Source organism: Serinus canaria, chromosome 6 (assembly GCF_022539315.1).
Source record: "Serinus canaria isolate serCan28SL12 chromosome 6, serCan2020, whole genome shotgun sequence".
Classification (NCBI taxonomy): domain Eukaryota; kingdom Metazoa; phylum Chordata; class Aves; order Passeriformes; family Fringillidae; genus Serinus; species Serinus canaria.
Genome location: NC_066320.1, coordinates 15,356,560 through 15,370,482, shown reverse-complemented (window position 1 = coordinate 15,370,482; position 13,923 = coordinate 15,356,560). Strand labels below are relative to the sequence as shown.

Sequence of the window (13,923 nt, the reverse complement as noted above, 5' to 3'; positions counted from 1 at the left end):
GCTTTTCTCTAGAAGAAAACTAGAGGTACAAAACAGAGGGACCCTTTGGGCCTTTTTTATATAAAAATGGGGAAAAAAGCATAATAAATCACAAGTGCACTTTTTATCTTTTATAGATTACTTAATGATAGCTTGCAGAAGTCCCCAGAAGAACATAAAATATTTTATACATTTAGTGCATTCTAAATATCAGGGGGTTATAGAAATTAACAACCCTCTGGTAGTGCACAAACATCCAGCAGGCAGCCAGCCGCTCTGCAAGCATATCATACACACAGTTTTTAGATCCAAAATTATATTTTCTTATTAAATATTAAAGTGGCCAAAAGGGAAGTCAATAAAATTTGCATAACAAACAAATTGCTTTGGATTAAAAAAAAAAATCCAAAAAGGATTTTTAAGGTAAAGGCAGAAAAACAGTTGCTCATAAGAGTCCAGCTGAAAGGAGTTAATGTGTTGAATCCCTTCTTCCTTTAGCTAACGGTTTTGGTTTCTTGTGCTCCTTTGCTTTTGTGCTTCCAGCTTTCCTATTTTGGATATCCAAAACTTAACCAAGGACTAATCATGTAGATGCTTTCTATAGTAAATGGAGTTGGGTAACTAATAGCTCAGAGTAATTAGAGAAGGCTATGATTATATAGGAAGAAAGGTGCACAATTAATCATTATGCTATTCCCTGTCCATGGCCTCCTATTCTGGCTGGGTCAGAACAGAGCACAAGGGTCTCTTCGTCCACACCTGAGAGCTCAAGGCACAAGAGCCGAACTCCCAGCAGGGAGACTGGTCACCTTTATTTTTATTGTTGCAGTGAACTTTGTGTACAATCCTTCTTTCAACATAAGCCTACATCTGTGATACGTGCTAGGCCAGCTGTCACAACAAAAGCTAATTCTGCCACATCCACGTCCCCAACTGCTCTGGAGTTGGCCTTTACAGAAAAGAAAAAAAAGAGCTAGGTGCAAACTGATGGACCCAAATACCCTCTAAGTGACTGGTTGGTCAACCTTAACGGTGCTAACAAAAATAGAGTAAATTTACATAAGTATTTTAAGAGGGCTTGAACATGTAATTCACACCCAAGGATGTGAATACTGTGGCATACTGAGTGAATTCATCATCATCCAATCTGAAATTCAAGCAACAGATGTTCTTCTACAGGAACCATCAGGGACCTTGGGAAGATCCATGGCACTTCTTAACTTTACCTTCACATATAAAGTGAGTGTATGAAGTATAGAATGGTTGGGGGAATAAACAGTTCTTTTAATGCTGGGGTATACAGTGAATTGAATTGTGTGATTAGTGATTGAATAGATGCTCCCCTATTACATGGTCCATTTGGCTCACAGTCTCCCTGTGAGCTATCACTTATGTGAGCATAAACAAGTTTTCTACTCTTGATCATACCAGGACACTTTTTGTGTATGTTCTCTGTTGCATACAACTAGAAAAGAAATTTTTCTCACTCCCACTCAGATCTGGCATCAGGTTAGGCTCCAAGTACTTGAGCTATACTTTAGGTTCAGGTCTCAGCATCAGTACTGTATCCAGCTGGGTTACAATGCAGCTCCTCAAGTCAGTGTGTCTGATAGCACACTGTATAAACACAGAACAACTTAATAGAAACAGAAGACTTCTGTGGGAAATTACAGTTTTTACAGGAACATATGGCCCACAACCAATCAGTGTCTAGAAAAGTGTTTATCTCAACATTTCATAGAGGGGAAAGCAAAATGGAAAGAAAACATACACTGCTTCTGAAAACCTTGTCACTAGCAGACTTGCACAAAGCACTGATCAAACAAAACAAAATGTAGAAAGTTCCAACATTTAGCGTAGAAACTTATGGAAGGGAAGATGATTAAATCAACTCTAGCAATGACTTTTTTTTCCCACAAAGATACTGTCTCACAGTTCTATTGTACTTTTCACTCACAGTGACTCAAACGTCACTCCCATAAACCACATGTGGTGAAAGTTCCTGTACTCACTACAGGGAGCACAGATGCTTCTGGGGTAGATTACAACAGATGCTTGGAACTGTGACTCTATGGCATATCCAGAATTAGTGGATGTTGCCAGAGTTAATGGCTCTCTACACTTACAAAATGTTACATAAAAGCAACCAGATCTCTTGCTCACATTATCTCTTATGAGCTCACCAGCTACTTGCTGTGGATGGTACCACATTCAGCATGTGCCTAGCAAGGACTGCCTTGCATTGAGCCATCAGCATTGCTTCACGCAAAATTCAAGTTTTCACATAAGTTCACGTATTAGATGTGGGTAGAACATCCCTCTTCTGTCCCAAAATCATCTTGGACATTAGCACAAATAAAACAGGGCTCCTACTGCACAGTAGAAGGCTACCCTGACTGGGCTGGAGCCTTCAGTCGCTTCAGAGACAAGAGAGTAGAAGCATAAAAGGACGTTGTGTAATTTACGCGTCACCCTGCACTATATCAGTAGCAGAGCTGGAAATAGAAACCTCCCCTCTCAGACACTGCATCAAGAGGCGTGACAGGTGCTTCAGAGAGCCCAGTTCCAAAGCATGTGTCAACTAGAGTGTGGGCATAACATTGCAGGGAGGAAAGGATGGCTGCTGAGACAGGCTCAGTTAAGCTTGCTGTTGAACACTTTCCCCAACATCTATCCTGCATTCAGTCACCAGCTTGCAGAAGGTGAATTATCACCTGTACCTATGCACGTATATGATGACAAGAGGAGGTAACATGACTCACTTCTAATAGAGCCTTAATAATGAAAAACAGTGATCCCAATGCTTCTTATTGAAGCAAAATAGTCTTCATTTCAGTAGTAGTCTTTCCAGCTACAAAATTAATTGCATTCTCAGACTTGGCCTTAGTTTATTAAGCCATTAGAAACAGAATTCATTAATTAAATCTGAATTAAAACAAGGATAGACCATGGCTTGGCAAGATGCCATGTAAAGCAGACTTTTAACAGGATTAAGCTCTGTCTTAGGAGCTAACTGTCAACCAAAGGCTAGTTCAGGATGGAGTCACCCAAGACAAGGAGATCTGTGCCACCCAGCAGCTCAAGTAGTGAGGATTTCTTGTTACTCAATGCTACAAGGCAAACAGAGGCTTTGGGGTGTCCTTGTACTCAGGACTCACAAATTACTTCTGTTGCCAGGTGACAGAATTTTTATCATAGCTGATTTGCCAGAGAAGCAGCACGATATTTTTGAAGGTCACAAGTCTATATACAATTATTATGTTTGATTTTTTTTAATTCAGCAGTAGATTTCATTTCAGTAAGCTTCACTAAATTAACTTATATGAGTGTATAACATGGATGGGATCCAATTGCTGAGCACTGAGTTAGTATCCACTAACAGTGATTTTGCTTCAGCTTACATAGCAGGGAATGTATTCCTTCATCTGAACACATGGGTCTTGAAGCCTGTAATCAGCCTGAAATTCCTAAAGATTTCTCCAATCTTCACCAGAAAGGTGGGAGACCTCACAGTCTTTGTACTGTTGCTGTACTGCAAAATACTAGTAGGGGCATAAAATTTATGATAGGCATGAAATAATTTATCATAAAATTTAAGTTTTCCTGTAAAAGAAAGGAAACTATCTATCATATATCTTAGCCAAAGGCTTACAAACTTCCATAACAGAACAAGGAGATATCATGAATTAGTCACAGGATTTCACAGGGCTGAACTACAAGCCTTTATGAATACCAGACTATGTAAATTAAATTATATTGTTTTTAAAAGCAAAAAACAAACAACAAAGTACACTTCACCTAAAGATGCAGCAAGACAATGTTTTAGAAAAAGGAGGAGAAACGGCACATTCAATAAAAAGAAAACTTACACAACTCCAGTGACAACAAGATGTAAATTAAAGTGTTCATTTAAATACATTAAGATTAGGAAATTTTCTGTGTTGGAAGGGAGAGACAGAGATGCCCACATTGTCTTTTCTTACTGGACTGTGAACTGATAGTATGTTTTGCACTCTCCAGAGCTCTTCTATCAATTCTTTTTGAGGACTCTATACAAGCCCTAAAGACACATGGAACACTGAACCACTCATGACTGGAACTTCCCCTTGTGTTGACCTCTGAAAATTGCAAACATCTTCTCTTCACAGCAGGGAATTTCTGCAGTGGTGGATAGAATCACAGGCCAAACAATGTGGCGTTCAAGAGGTGTTTTTGTCATCTCCTGTGAAATATGTCAACTGTGGTATGGAAGTAATGGGCTATACCATCCACTAAGCCTCAAATGTTGCTCAAAAGCAACTATAATGCCATTGCAGTATTTCCACAGCCTCTCTCATTCTCTCTTAATTCCAGACCAATGTACTGAAATTTAAAAATCAAAATCAAAAGGGAGAAATTATTTAAAATCCTATCCTGACAACTCAGCCTAAAGTCCTTGTGGATGAATCTAGCTGATTGAAGGCAATGAGAGATTTTTTCCATCAAATCCAGTAAGTTTGGATGAGATATTAAATCCCTTCTGCTGGTAAAGGCTAAATAACAGCTAACAGCTACAGCTTGATGAAGCATGAGTCACAAAATACCACAGCTCACCCAGTGTCTGAGCTCTAGTGAGTGCAGTATCAGCAGCAGAACATTTGTTCAGATAACACAATGAGCGCATGCCTAACGCAATGGTTTTCACTGGGCACAAATAACGCGCATCTGAGCGCCTCACAGCTTGTTTGTTCTAGTAAAAAACAATGCAAGACAGCAGGAAAAAACAAAAGTGAAGGCTGTGAGATGGCAAAGGGTTATTGTTCTCTCTTTAATGAAGCCTCACAACACAGCAGGTGATTCTTCAGATGCTATCTCCCAATCTTACAAATTCACACATTAGGACTCTGTAAAACCCTCTCCCGAGGGATAAGCTGAAGGAGCTGAGGTGAGATGTTGAGGTGCTTCTACTCCTGCCAGCAAACTGATTGAAAAACAAGAGACCTGGATTCTTTTTAATCAAAATTCCACCCAAAGAGAAACAGCTATACAAAATATGTACATTGAGGAAAAAGTCTTATTGGCAGGAGTGCCACGAGTTTAAAGCCAGATGTAGGGAGAAGGAACACCTCTGCCTCATTCATTTCCTGCACTGAACAGAGTGATTTTATGTGGAATGTCTGACTGCTAAGTCTGTCCCACTTTCTACCCTTTAGAGCTAAGTAGCAGTATTCCTTTCTGTCTCTCCATGGCTGCTAACTCAAGGATCTCCACCTAGTTTACTTCCTTGATGAACCCTTTCTCTTGAAGTTCTTACTGTTTGGTTTTAGCACCAATACAGATACCAACTAGTGTTTTTATAAAAGATCACAACAGTCATGTAAAGATACATACATCTCTCAGCTAATTAGAAATAAAACATGAGTAACATGATTTAAGTCTAATAATCACTCATTCAACACCATAAACACAAAGACTGATGGCCAGTCATTTACCCTATTCATATTCATTTGTCATACAATGGGGTGCAGTGATCCAGAAACTGTAATAGGAAATGGTCTCTGAGGGTTTTGTTTCCTTTTTTTAAGTAGAAATCATTTTTAAGAAAACAAGCACAGACTTGTGATTAAAACATAGATATTTTTAGAACAGCATTCTAGCGACCATTTAGCAAACTAAAGCAAAAAAATTATACATATTTTAAGAACATTTTCATTAAAAGCTTACTGTTAATAAGTATAACCAGGCTTGAAGATCTGTTCTGTCATGAGTATGTCAAACATCCAGTAAGACAGCAATCCCCCTGTGAAGCCATTGTGAAGTTTCTTTTCTTTCCAGTACTTTCAGGATTTTTTAATGAATAACACATCTCACAATTGAATAAGCAGTGTATTACTTATGAAAGTCCTCACAAAGGAAATCTCACAAAACAATGTGAACTGGTAGAAAAGAGAGAATAGAATGTCTGTGAGGTTTTTTCTGCTAGGTTTTTCTGCTACCTCATACCTGTCAGAGGCAGGAAAGGACTCACTACCAAGTACACAAACTCCCCAGTAATGCCAGATCACAGAGCAAAGCCAAACTACAAAGGAAAGGAAAAGGTGGAGCCCACCAGGCCTCATGTCATTCCTCCTGCAAGAGTCCATGTCAACAGCACTATGCCCTGTTGCCTTTTCATCCTTCTCCCAGTCCTTCCTATCCCAGTCTTCCCACTAGCTTAGTCCAAAAGCTGTCTCTGGTATATTTGCCCAAGCCTATTCTTATGAGGACTTTGATCTTAGCTGGTGCCAGTGCTCTTTGAATCCAAGCAGTAAAATAGAAAAAAAAGCTCCAGAATGATAATACATCATTTGTGTGCACATATGTGCACTGCCATATGTGTAACTAAGCACCACTTTTAGGAGAATCACAACACAATTTGTACAGGTCTTTGAAACATCTACATGCTAAAATAGCAAGTAAAGCATTTTCTTGCCTTTCACAAGATATTAAATTCAAATCCAAGTGTCTTCAGTGTCTGAGGAAATGTGATTTCCAGGTTTGGAGCCTCAGATTCTATGACTTTTTTGTACTTTTGTATAATTGGCTGTAAAGACTCAAAACTCACAGATGTGCTAAGAGATGGTGCCCAATAATATGGCAAGGTAGGACACAAACCACATGTTCTTCATGACTGTGTGCCTATTCCAGACTTATAACAGTACTAGTGCTTGGCACATCCTACCTTCTAGAAAGCAAACTTTCTGCCACATGGATTTGCATTTATTGTACATTCATGTACCATTTTACGTGAAGGAAGCACACATCTGCTGGACATATAAGTTCTCAAAAAAGACACAGTTATTTGGTTACTTACCCAACTAAAAGAGAGGTGCAATAGAGAAAGAGAGAAGAAACTGAAGCAAAGATAGAGTGAGAAAAAGAATACTTACACAACCTTTGCACTTGACAATCTTTTATATGAATTTATATAAATTCTTAACACATATTGTAGTAAGGTTTCCTCTCATATCGTAATCTCTTTGAAGAAAAGAATATATAGATAAGATTAAAAAATTAAAGTATGTAAAATATTTAGTGGGTTGTTCTAATAATCAGCCTAAAAGCTTTCAGTCTAGCTGTACTGACAGCACAGATTTTCAAGACAAGAAACAAAACCAAATATCTAGTCACCTGCAATAAGAGTACTATTTCTCACTCTCCAAATGTCACACTCCATCAAGAGAAACTGCAATGTCTAATGATTTTTTCTGGAAGCTGTAACTCTGGGGCATATATAGCTTTTAACTGCCCCCCAGCATGTTTGTTTATGTGATATATTCTTTTCCAATTTTGCAGATCTGTGCCCAACAGGTTTGTGAGAAGATATCTTCTTGAAACACATTATACTGGAACAGGGCAGTGAACAGAAATTCATTGCAATTTTTTATGCAACAAAGATGAGACTGGTAATTCTAAGTTGATACACCACTGAATACCACATGCCATATTTTTCACACTACATGGCAGAGGGAATTCCACACAAAGAGCTTCTCTAAAACTTCTGGAGACAGAGACTGTATCCTCACAACTGCATGGAGCACTGAATTCACTTCCTGGAAGGAACCTCAGGATGAGCATTCAGTGACTCTGCTGGCATTGCCAGAGAAAAGCTTAGAAACAGACGGCATCAAGAGGAGACTTTCCACAGTACAGCCTCCAGTCAAGTATTCTATCCTTCCAGTGACAATTTCAGATGGGCAAGATGAGGTAAGAATCATCTGAAAATAGCCCACAGTCTGACAGTATCTGCTGCAAGGACTCACAGCCTTTTTAGGCAGCCTCAACTCACAGTCAGTTCAGATTTTTTGCTAGGAGCAGTATGAAGTCAGACCCCAGGTGCCCGTGCATTACCCAGCATCTAGGACCTGGGTCATCCTCCAAGGCACAACGTAGACACCAACAGGTCACCTAATCTTCCTGAGGTCTTCTCCCCTGCCAAGCACTGGTCTGCCTCCTGTCATGACCACACAAAACTCAATTCAGAGTTAAGCAAAAAAACTGCCAACCACACTTTAATATCCAACAATTGTCTGTGGAGCTCAGTGCTGTATGACTGGCAACTCTCTCAGTATACCTTATATTTTGTGACTGGCTTGTCCCTAAAACAAAAGGGGCTTTCCATAAGGATTAGAGGTACTTCACAGGCAAAAAATTTCAGCCTGTGAAATGGTTAGAAAAGTAACCATTTATAAAACCAACACTTCATTCCATAAAATTCTACAAAATTGACCAATAGAAGGAAGTTACAAGTACCACCACTGCAAGGACATGTCTTACTTGAACAGTTTTTCCCAGTATTTAAAGAGCTCAGTCAGAGCACATCACAACAGAACAAACAGAGCAGGAAACAGACCTAGTTCAGTCTTGTACTCTTTCTTGCTTAAGTAACACCAATGACATAAGGATAAATATCTATAAATTTACCTAGACTGGTTTTTTTAATTATATCCTTATCTACCATAAATCCTGTACAAATTTCAGATGGATTGATATGAATATTTTTAAGATAACACCTCCTATAACTCCAGATTATGTCAAACAAGATTCTGTGCTGATGCAGGGCTCCTTGCTTTTCCTTCGCTCCTCTAAACTTGATCTAAGTAAGCGCAAGCACTACCTCATATGTACCTGGGCGAAAGTCTCAGCGCACAGTCCCTAAATCTGGCCTTTGTCTCTTATGGCCTCACACGCCTAACTCGCCTTGCCACCTGGAAAAACCATGCCTGTGATCATAAAAAGGCATTTGACTCCAAGGACCATTAGACTTGGCCTTCCTGGCACCACTGGTATCTCTCTTGTAATGGCAACACTGCAGACACTGGAAAGTGGTAGCAAATTCACAAAGCTCATCATAATAACTCATCAAATCACTACTTCTGACTCTTAAATTATAGGATCGATACAGACACAGAAAAAAAGGAAAATGAACTCATATTCTGATATCAGTTTCCTTTTCCAAACAGTCACCTTCATTCTAATTATGTTCATTCTGATCCAAGAAAAATATAACTTCTGTTTCTTATGTGAATGAGGGTTGCAGTGTTTCTTCAGAATAGCCTTCTGGTCTTTGGGCAGATTTCATTCATATTGTGATTATGTGCAAATAATTGATTCTTTGAAAGATCATTATAGCTATAAATCAATTCTGTAGACAAACTACATTTTCCTGCATGCTACCATTTCCTGTTTACCCATTTTGATGGAGGTATTGAAAACCTCCAGCTGTTACAGCACCAAATACTCTTCTCTTACGTCTCAGTGCAAGAGGAAGTAGAATTATTTCAGAAGTTTTCCTAGCAAAGAATAATTTTAGCAACAGTTTGCTTTCTAAGATAAGGTCATTCACTTCAAAGTTTTTATTGTTTATGAAGAGGGAAAACATCAATAAACTGTTACAAGATTGGCTATGGATATAAAGGATACATTTTTTTTAGAAATTGCCTTACCTCTCCACATCTCATTTCCTTCAACTGGAAAGTGATAGCAGAGTTGCCTCCTATGCTCACATTTGTAGATAAGAAACAGATTTAGTGGTACACTGTCATTCTGTGGCTAGAGAGACTTCACACAGGATATGGAAACATCTTGCCCAAAAATCAATCTAGATCATCTCCTCTTACTCTGAATAGGTAAGAAATCCAAATACCCAGGCTTACATTGTACACAGGAGATAGATGTCAAGATATAAAGAAAGTGAGAAAGCATAAAATACCAACTGACATATGGGCATTTACACACCCAAATTCCAATACAAAGTGTCTGATATGAGAAGCACATCACAAACCAGTTTTTCTACCTCATTATTCTCATCTAATAGTATTTGTTTTCCTAAACACATTCCAAAGAACAGCATCCATGATGCAAGAATTCAAAATTACTTAATCATGCTTCATTATATCTTAGCGAAACCATGAAAAAGGATATACAGAAGTGCTATTTCTCCCAGTATTTCTGTCTGTGATGGCACGTAGTGTCTGTTTTAGCAACCCTAATGAGAGTGAGGCAGGACTGTATCTAGTTGGCAGAGTTATCACAAAGCATCTGACCAATACTGCCCAAGCAGTTTGGCAAGGATCAATTTTCACGCAAAAAGAATTCAGAAGCGCTGATGAACCCAAGCATGTATGATACCTTCTTTGAAAGACACCTACAGTAGCACATTTGCCTTTACTGTCATGCTTGGGTAAGCATTCTCTTGGCTGAGTGTGAAGACATGACAGCATCACTTCCCAAACCCTCTCCTATAAGTGATCCAAATACTGAGTCCAAAACCTGCTTATACTGTGACAAGCAGAAGGGTCACAATACAGTCTGCAAAGGAGCAGAGACTGAAATCATACTAAAGTCTAAGGTCAGGTTCATAAAGCCTATTCAGATATACAGACTCAGTCGCCCAAGGAAAAGGAAAAAGTCAAGGAAAGCATCTGAGTATCCAACATTGTTGAAAACCCAGGCTTTTCTATTCCTACTTCAGAGATCCTAAGCAGCAAGTAAAAGCCCTAGCACAGTCTTTCACACAGTAAGAGTAAAGACTAAAACAACCTACCCATGACTGAGAACTTCAAAGGCTTGAAGTAAAAACAATTTTCAAAGAACACTGAACTTTATATATGCTGCCAGCGCATTTCCCAAATCCAAATCAAATATCTCACACACACACACAAAAAAAAAAAAAAAAAAAAAAAAAAAAAAAAAAAAAAAAAAAAAAAGCTTCTCAGCTGAAAACTTGTCTGTTCTTAAAGGCACAGCAGTTTCCATAATCCTATAGGTAGTCTCTGCTCTAATATAAATTACACTAAACAATGAAAGTGCTGACCCTGTCTTAACTTGCACCACAAACAACACACACTGTACAACCTAATTCCTTAATGCTCATTCACATATATAGCACCACAGCAGATAATGGGATTACGGAAGAGATTGAAGACTTCAGAATCAGACCAACAGAACCTCTGTGGCTCATTGCAAAGGACTCAGCAGAGAGAGAAAATATCACAATTGTTCATCCATCTTAGGAGATATGTATTACAGTTTTTGCTTAAAGCAAGCAGAACCAGCAAGGGCACCGTTTTGGTCTCCCCATCTGTGCTGTGCTGTCATAAGACCAAAGGGGCATTTAGCAAAGTCAAGGTACAAAAAACTGAAAAATAACACCAAAGAAACATGGAGGAACAGATAATGAACCAGTGTAGCTCTCTACTGCAGAACACCATTAGACAAAGCATTCTGTAGTAGGTTCATCAATTAATTAGCACATTGTATACAGTAACACATCAGTATGTGTAAATTCTGTGAGCATCTGCTGCCATGTCTTAATAGTGACCCTAGCGTGTGCTCACATACACTGCACCCACATACACAGCACATTCTTCAAAATACAACATGTAATTTTCACAAAGGTTTGACATTCCTGTTTTCCTGTTTTCCCCCAGATTCAACCTTTGCAAAAGCAGTAATCTTGTAATTCAACATCTGCAGAGTGCTTCAAAGTTTCTCTGAGTTCTCCTTTCCCCCTACTCCAAATATTTTCCCTCCCCTACAAACAGAAAACACAAGAAGAGACCTGTTTATCACATGACCTTCCTTTGGAGGAACCCTTATTTTTGTACCCTTTGAATCACTTTATGTATCAAAGAAAAAGGAAGCTGCTAATAATGCTTACATGGAGCACATAATTCTTACCTTCCTGACTTTTAGATTAGCCTCCTGGGCATGTGAAATTTATTAGGCACTGTTTCCTTCTTCTTCTAAACACCTTAGGTGTGAGTTTGTGTGTATGCGTGTTTCTGTGTCTGTTTACAAAATATCTGATGTATTCCAAAAAGGGCACATGTGCTGTGTTTTAACTCTATAAATATCACTACTTTATATATCATTATGAATCTATATTGGCTTTACAGAACAGGAGTATCTTTAAAAATAACTATTCCTATTTAAAGATAATAAGTATGCCTACAGAAGAAAAGGGGAGCGCAAAAGAAAAAGAAATTGGATTCATTAGGGACATTCAAATGTGACACGTACATGTTTTTGGTATGTCCACCCATGCAGCAGAACCAATGTGGTCCAGCCTCTAGAAGCCAAGAGGTACCAATTGGTCACTAACCATGTGCAAGCTAAACCTTGTCTCATGTCTTAAAGAAGCACTTGGGACAGATGTCTTTTTATGACAAGGTATCAAGACATACAAGAGAAAACAATCTTCAAGTGGCATAATCAATAAAATGAAATGATAATATACCAAATATTTACCCAAAGCAGCAGCAGTAATAGCAAGACCATGCAGAATATAAAAGCAACAACTACAAGTAAGGAAACACTGATCTTTGGGCAGAAGAGTGAAGAAAAGATTCTACTTAGAACAAATCCCACTGTCATATGGATTCCACTCAGGTGCCCTTGATTTGGGAGCTCCTTTATTGAACCTATACATAAAGGAGTAACAACCACGGCACTGACACGAGCACAGGGCACTTACTGGTTAAAAATCAAACAAGGGTAACAGCAGGAGCCCTGGCAGCTTTGCTGAAATGAGATCTGCACAGCAGGGCAGGCATGGCTTTTCTTCATTACCCTAATAGCCTAATAAATAAATAAGGAATTGTTGTGTCCATGGCAATCATGCTGGTGATTTTTTTCTCCTTCCCTTCCGAGACACCTCAGGAGTGAGGAAGCCATACTCCAGCTGCAGAATCTGATTTGAAAATAAAATACTGAGAGCTAAATGAAGCCCTTTCTATAATAAGATTTGACAAAAACTACTGCATACTCGCAGACATTTAAACCATCTACCATTCATGAGGCACTGGTGATACCTGAAGCTGTTGTCAATTATTTTTCACTCCTGAATTCCTTATGAACTGCTTGCAAAAGGTATTTACACCTCTGCAGAGAAGCACACAAAATACAAATCTTCAGAAACAATAGAGTAAGACCAACCAGTAGCCTCTTTTCCACTCAAAGACACAACGGTTTCATACCCTGCCATTCCCAGCTTCTGTTTTATTCAAACTACAGCAAGTGTTGGCTTCCTAAAGTACAGTATTCTCAGCATGTCGCACGCAGGGCAGCATCCATGCGCCGCTGACTTGGTAATTGCATTATCTGCAGCCGCTGATGAATGAACAACCGTAATGCATACATCCTGGCTTTAGCTCTCTCGGGACAAGTAACACACACTCCCAGCACCAGATTCACTCAGTTTGCTGAGTCCGAGGGTATACAAAAAATGCCCGTGCGCATTCCCTCTCATTTTAAAAGCAATGTTGTAATCTGCTCCCCCTTCCCCCTCACAGAAATACAGCACTTCTATTTACAAGCACGAGAAGCTCCTTCCCAAACCTACTTCTCTGCGTCTGCAATATATTCTACCTGCAAATTATAAAGCTTGAGTAAAGGCTCGCAAAAATTGTGGTGTAACGTCGACACCGTCTCTGGATACTAAGAAATAAAGAGGGGCGCTAATATCCCACAGCATAATGGCCCTTTAAAGAACGACAAGTCCTTATGGGTATAAATAATCTCAAGAATAAAATGGAACCAAAGCGATTTCCATTGCAGACGGAGAGCAATGACCAGCTGCCATAGCTACGAAAGCCCCGGCCGACCCGCGAAGTTACCCGCGCAGAGGAGCTCACCTCGGAGCGGCACGGCAGCCTCCGTGCCCCCCCGGACGGGACGCCGCAGCCGCGCCGCGCCGCGCCGAGCCGAGCCGAGCCGCCCGCGCCGCCGCGGCTCCCCGGCAGGCGGCGGCCGCGATGGGCACCGCCCCCCGCCCGGCGGCAGCGGCGCGGGAACCACCCGCTCGGCGCCGGCACGGAGTGAGCCCCTGCCGGGAACCAGGAGGAAAGAGGGCCTGCGCTTCCCAGTTGGGAAGGCGAACCCAGGCCGAAGCGGAGGAAGGCGGGAGCAGCGCGAAGGCCGCCG

The 13,923-nt window shown here is 40.0% G+C and overlaps 1 protein-coding gene across 3 annotated transcripts in view; it reads right to left on the bottom strand.

The window, feature by feature from the left end:
• SORBS1 (sorbin and SH3 domain containing 1) overlaps positions 1 to 13,713 on the bottom strand; it is a 161,695-nt gene extending 147,982 nt beyond the window's left edge. For all 3 annotated transcript variants that reach the window (XM_050976179.1, XM_050976175.1, XM_050976187.1), the window contains exon 1: positions 13,635 to 13,713. The gene's annotated coding sequence lies outside the window, so the exon portion shown is untranslated. The remainder of the gene's footprint in view (positions 1 to 13,634) is intronic.
• Between the last annotated feature and the right edge of the window lie 210 nt (positions 13,714 to 13,923).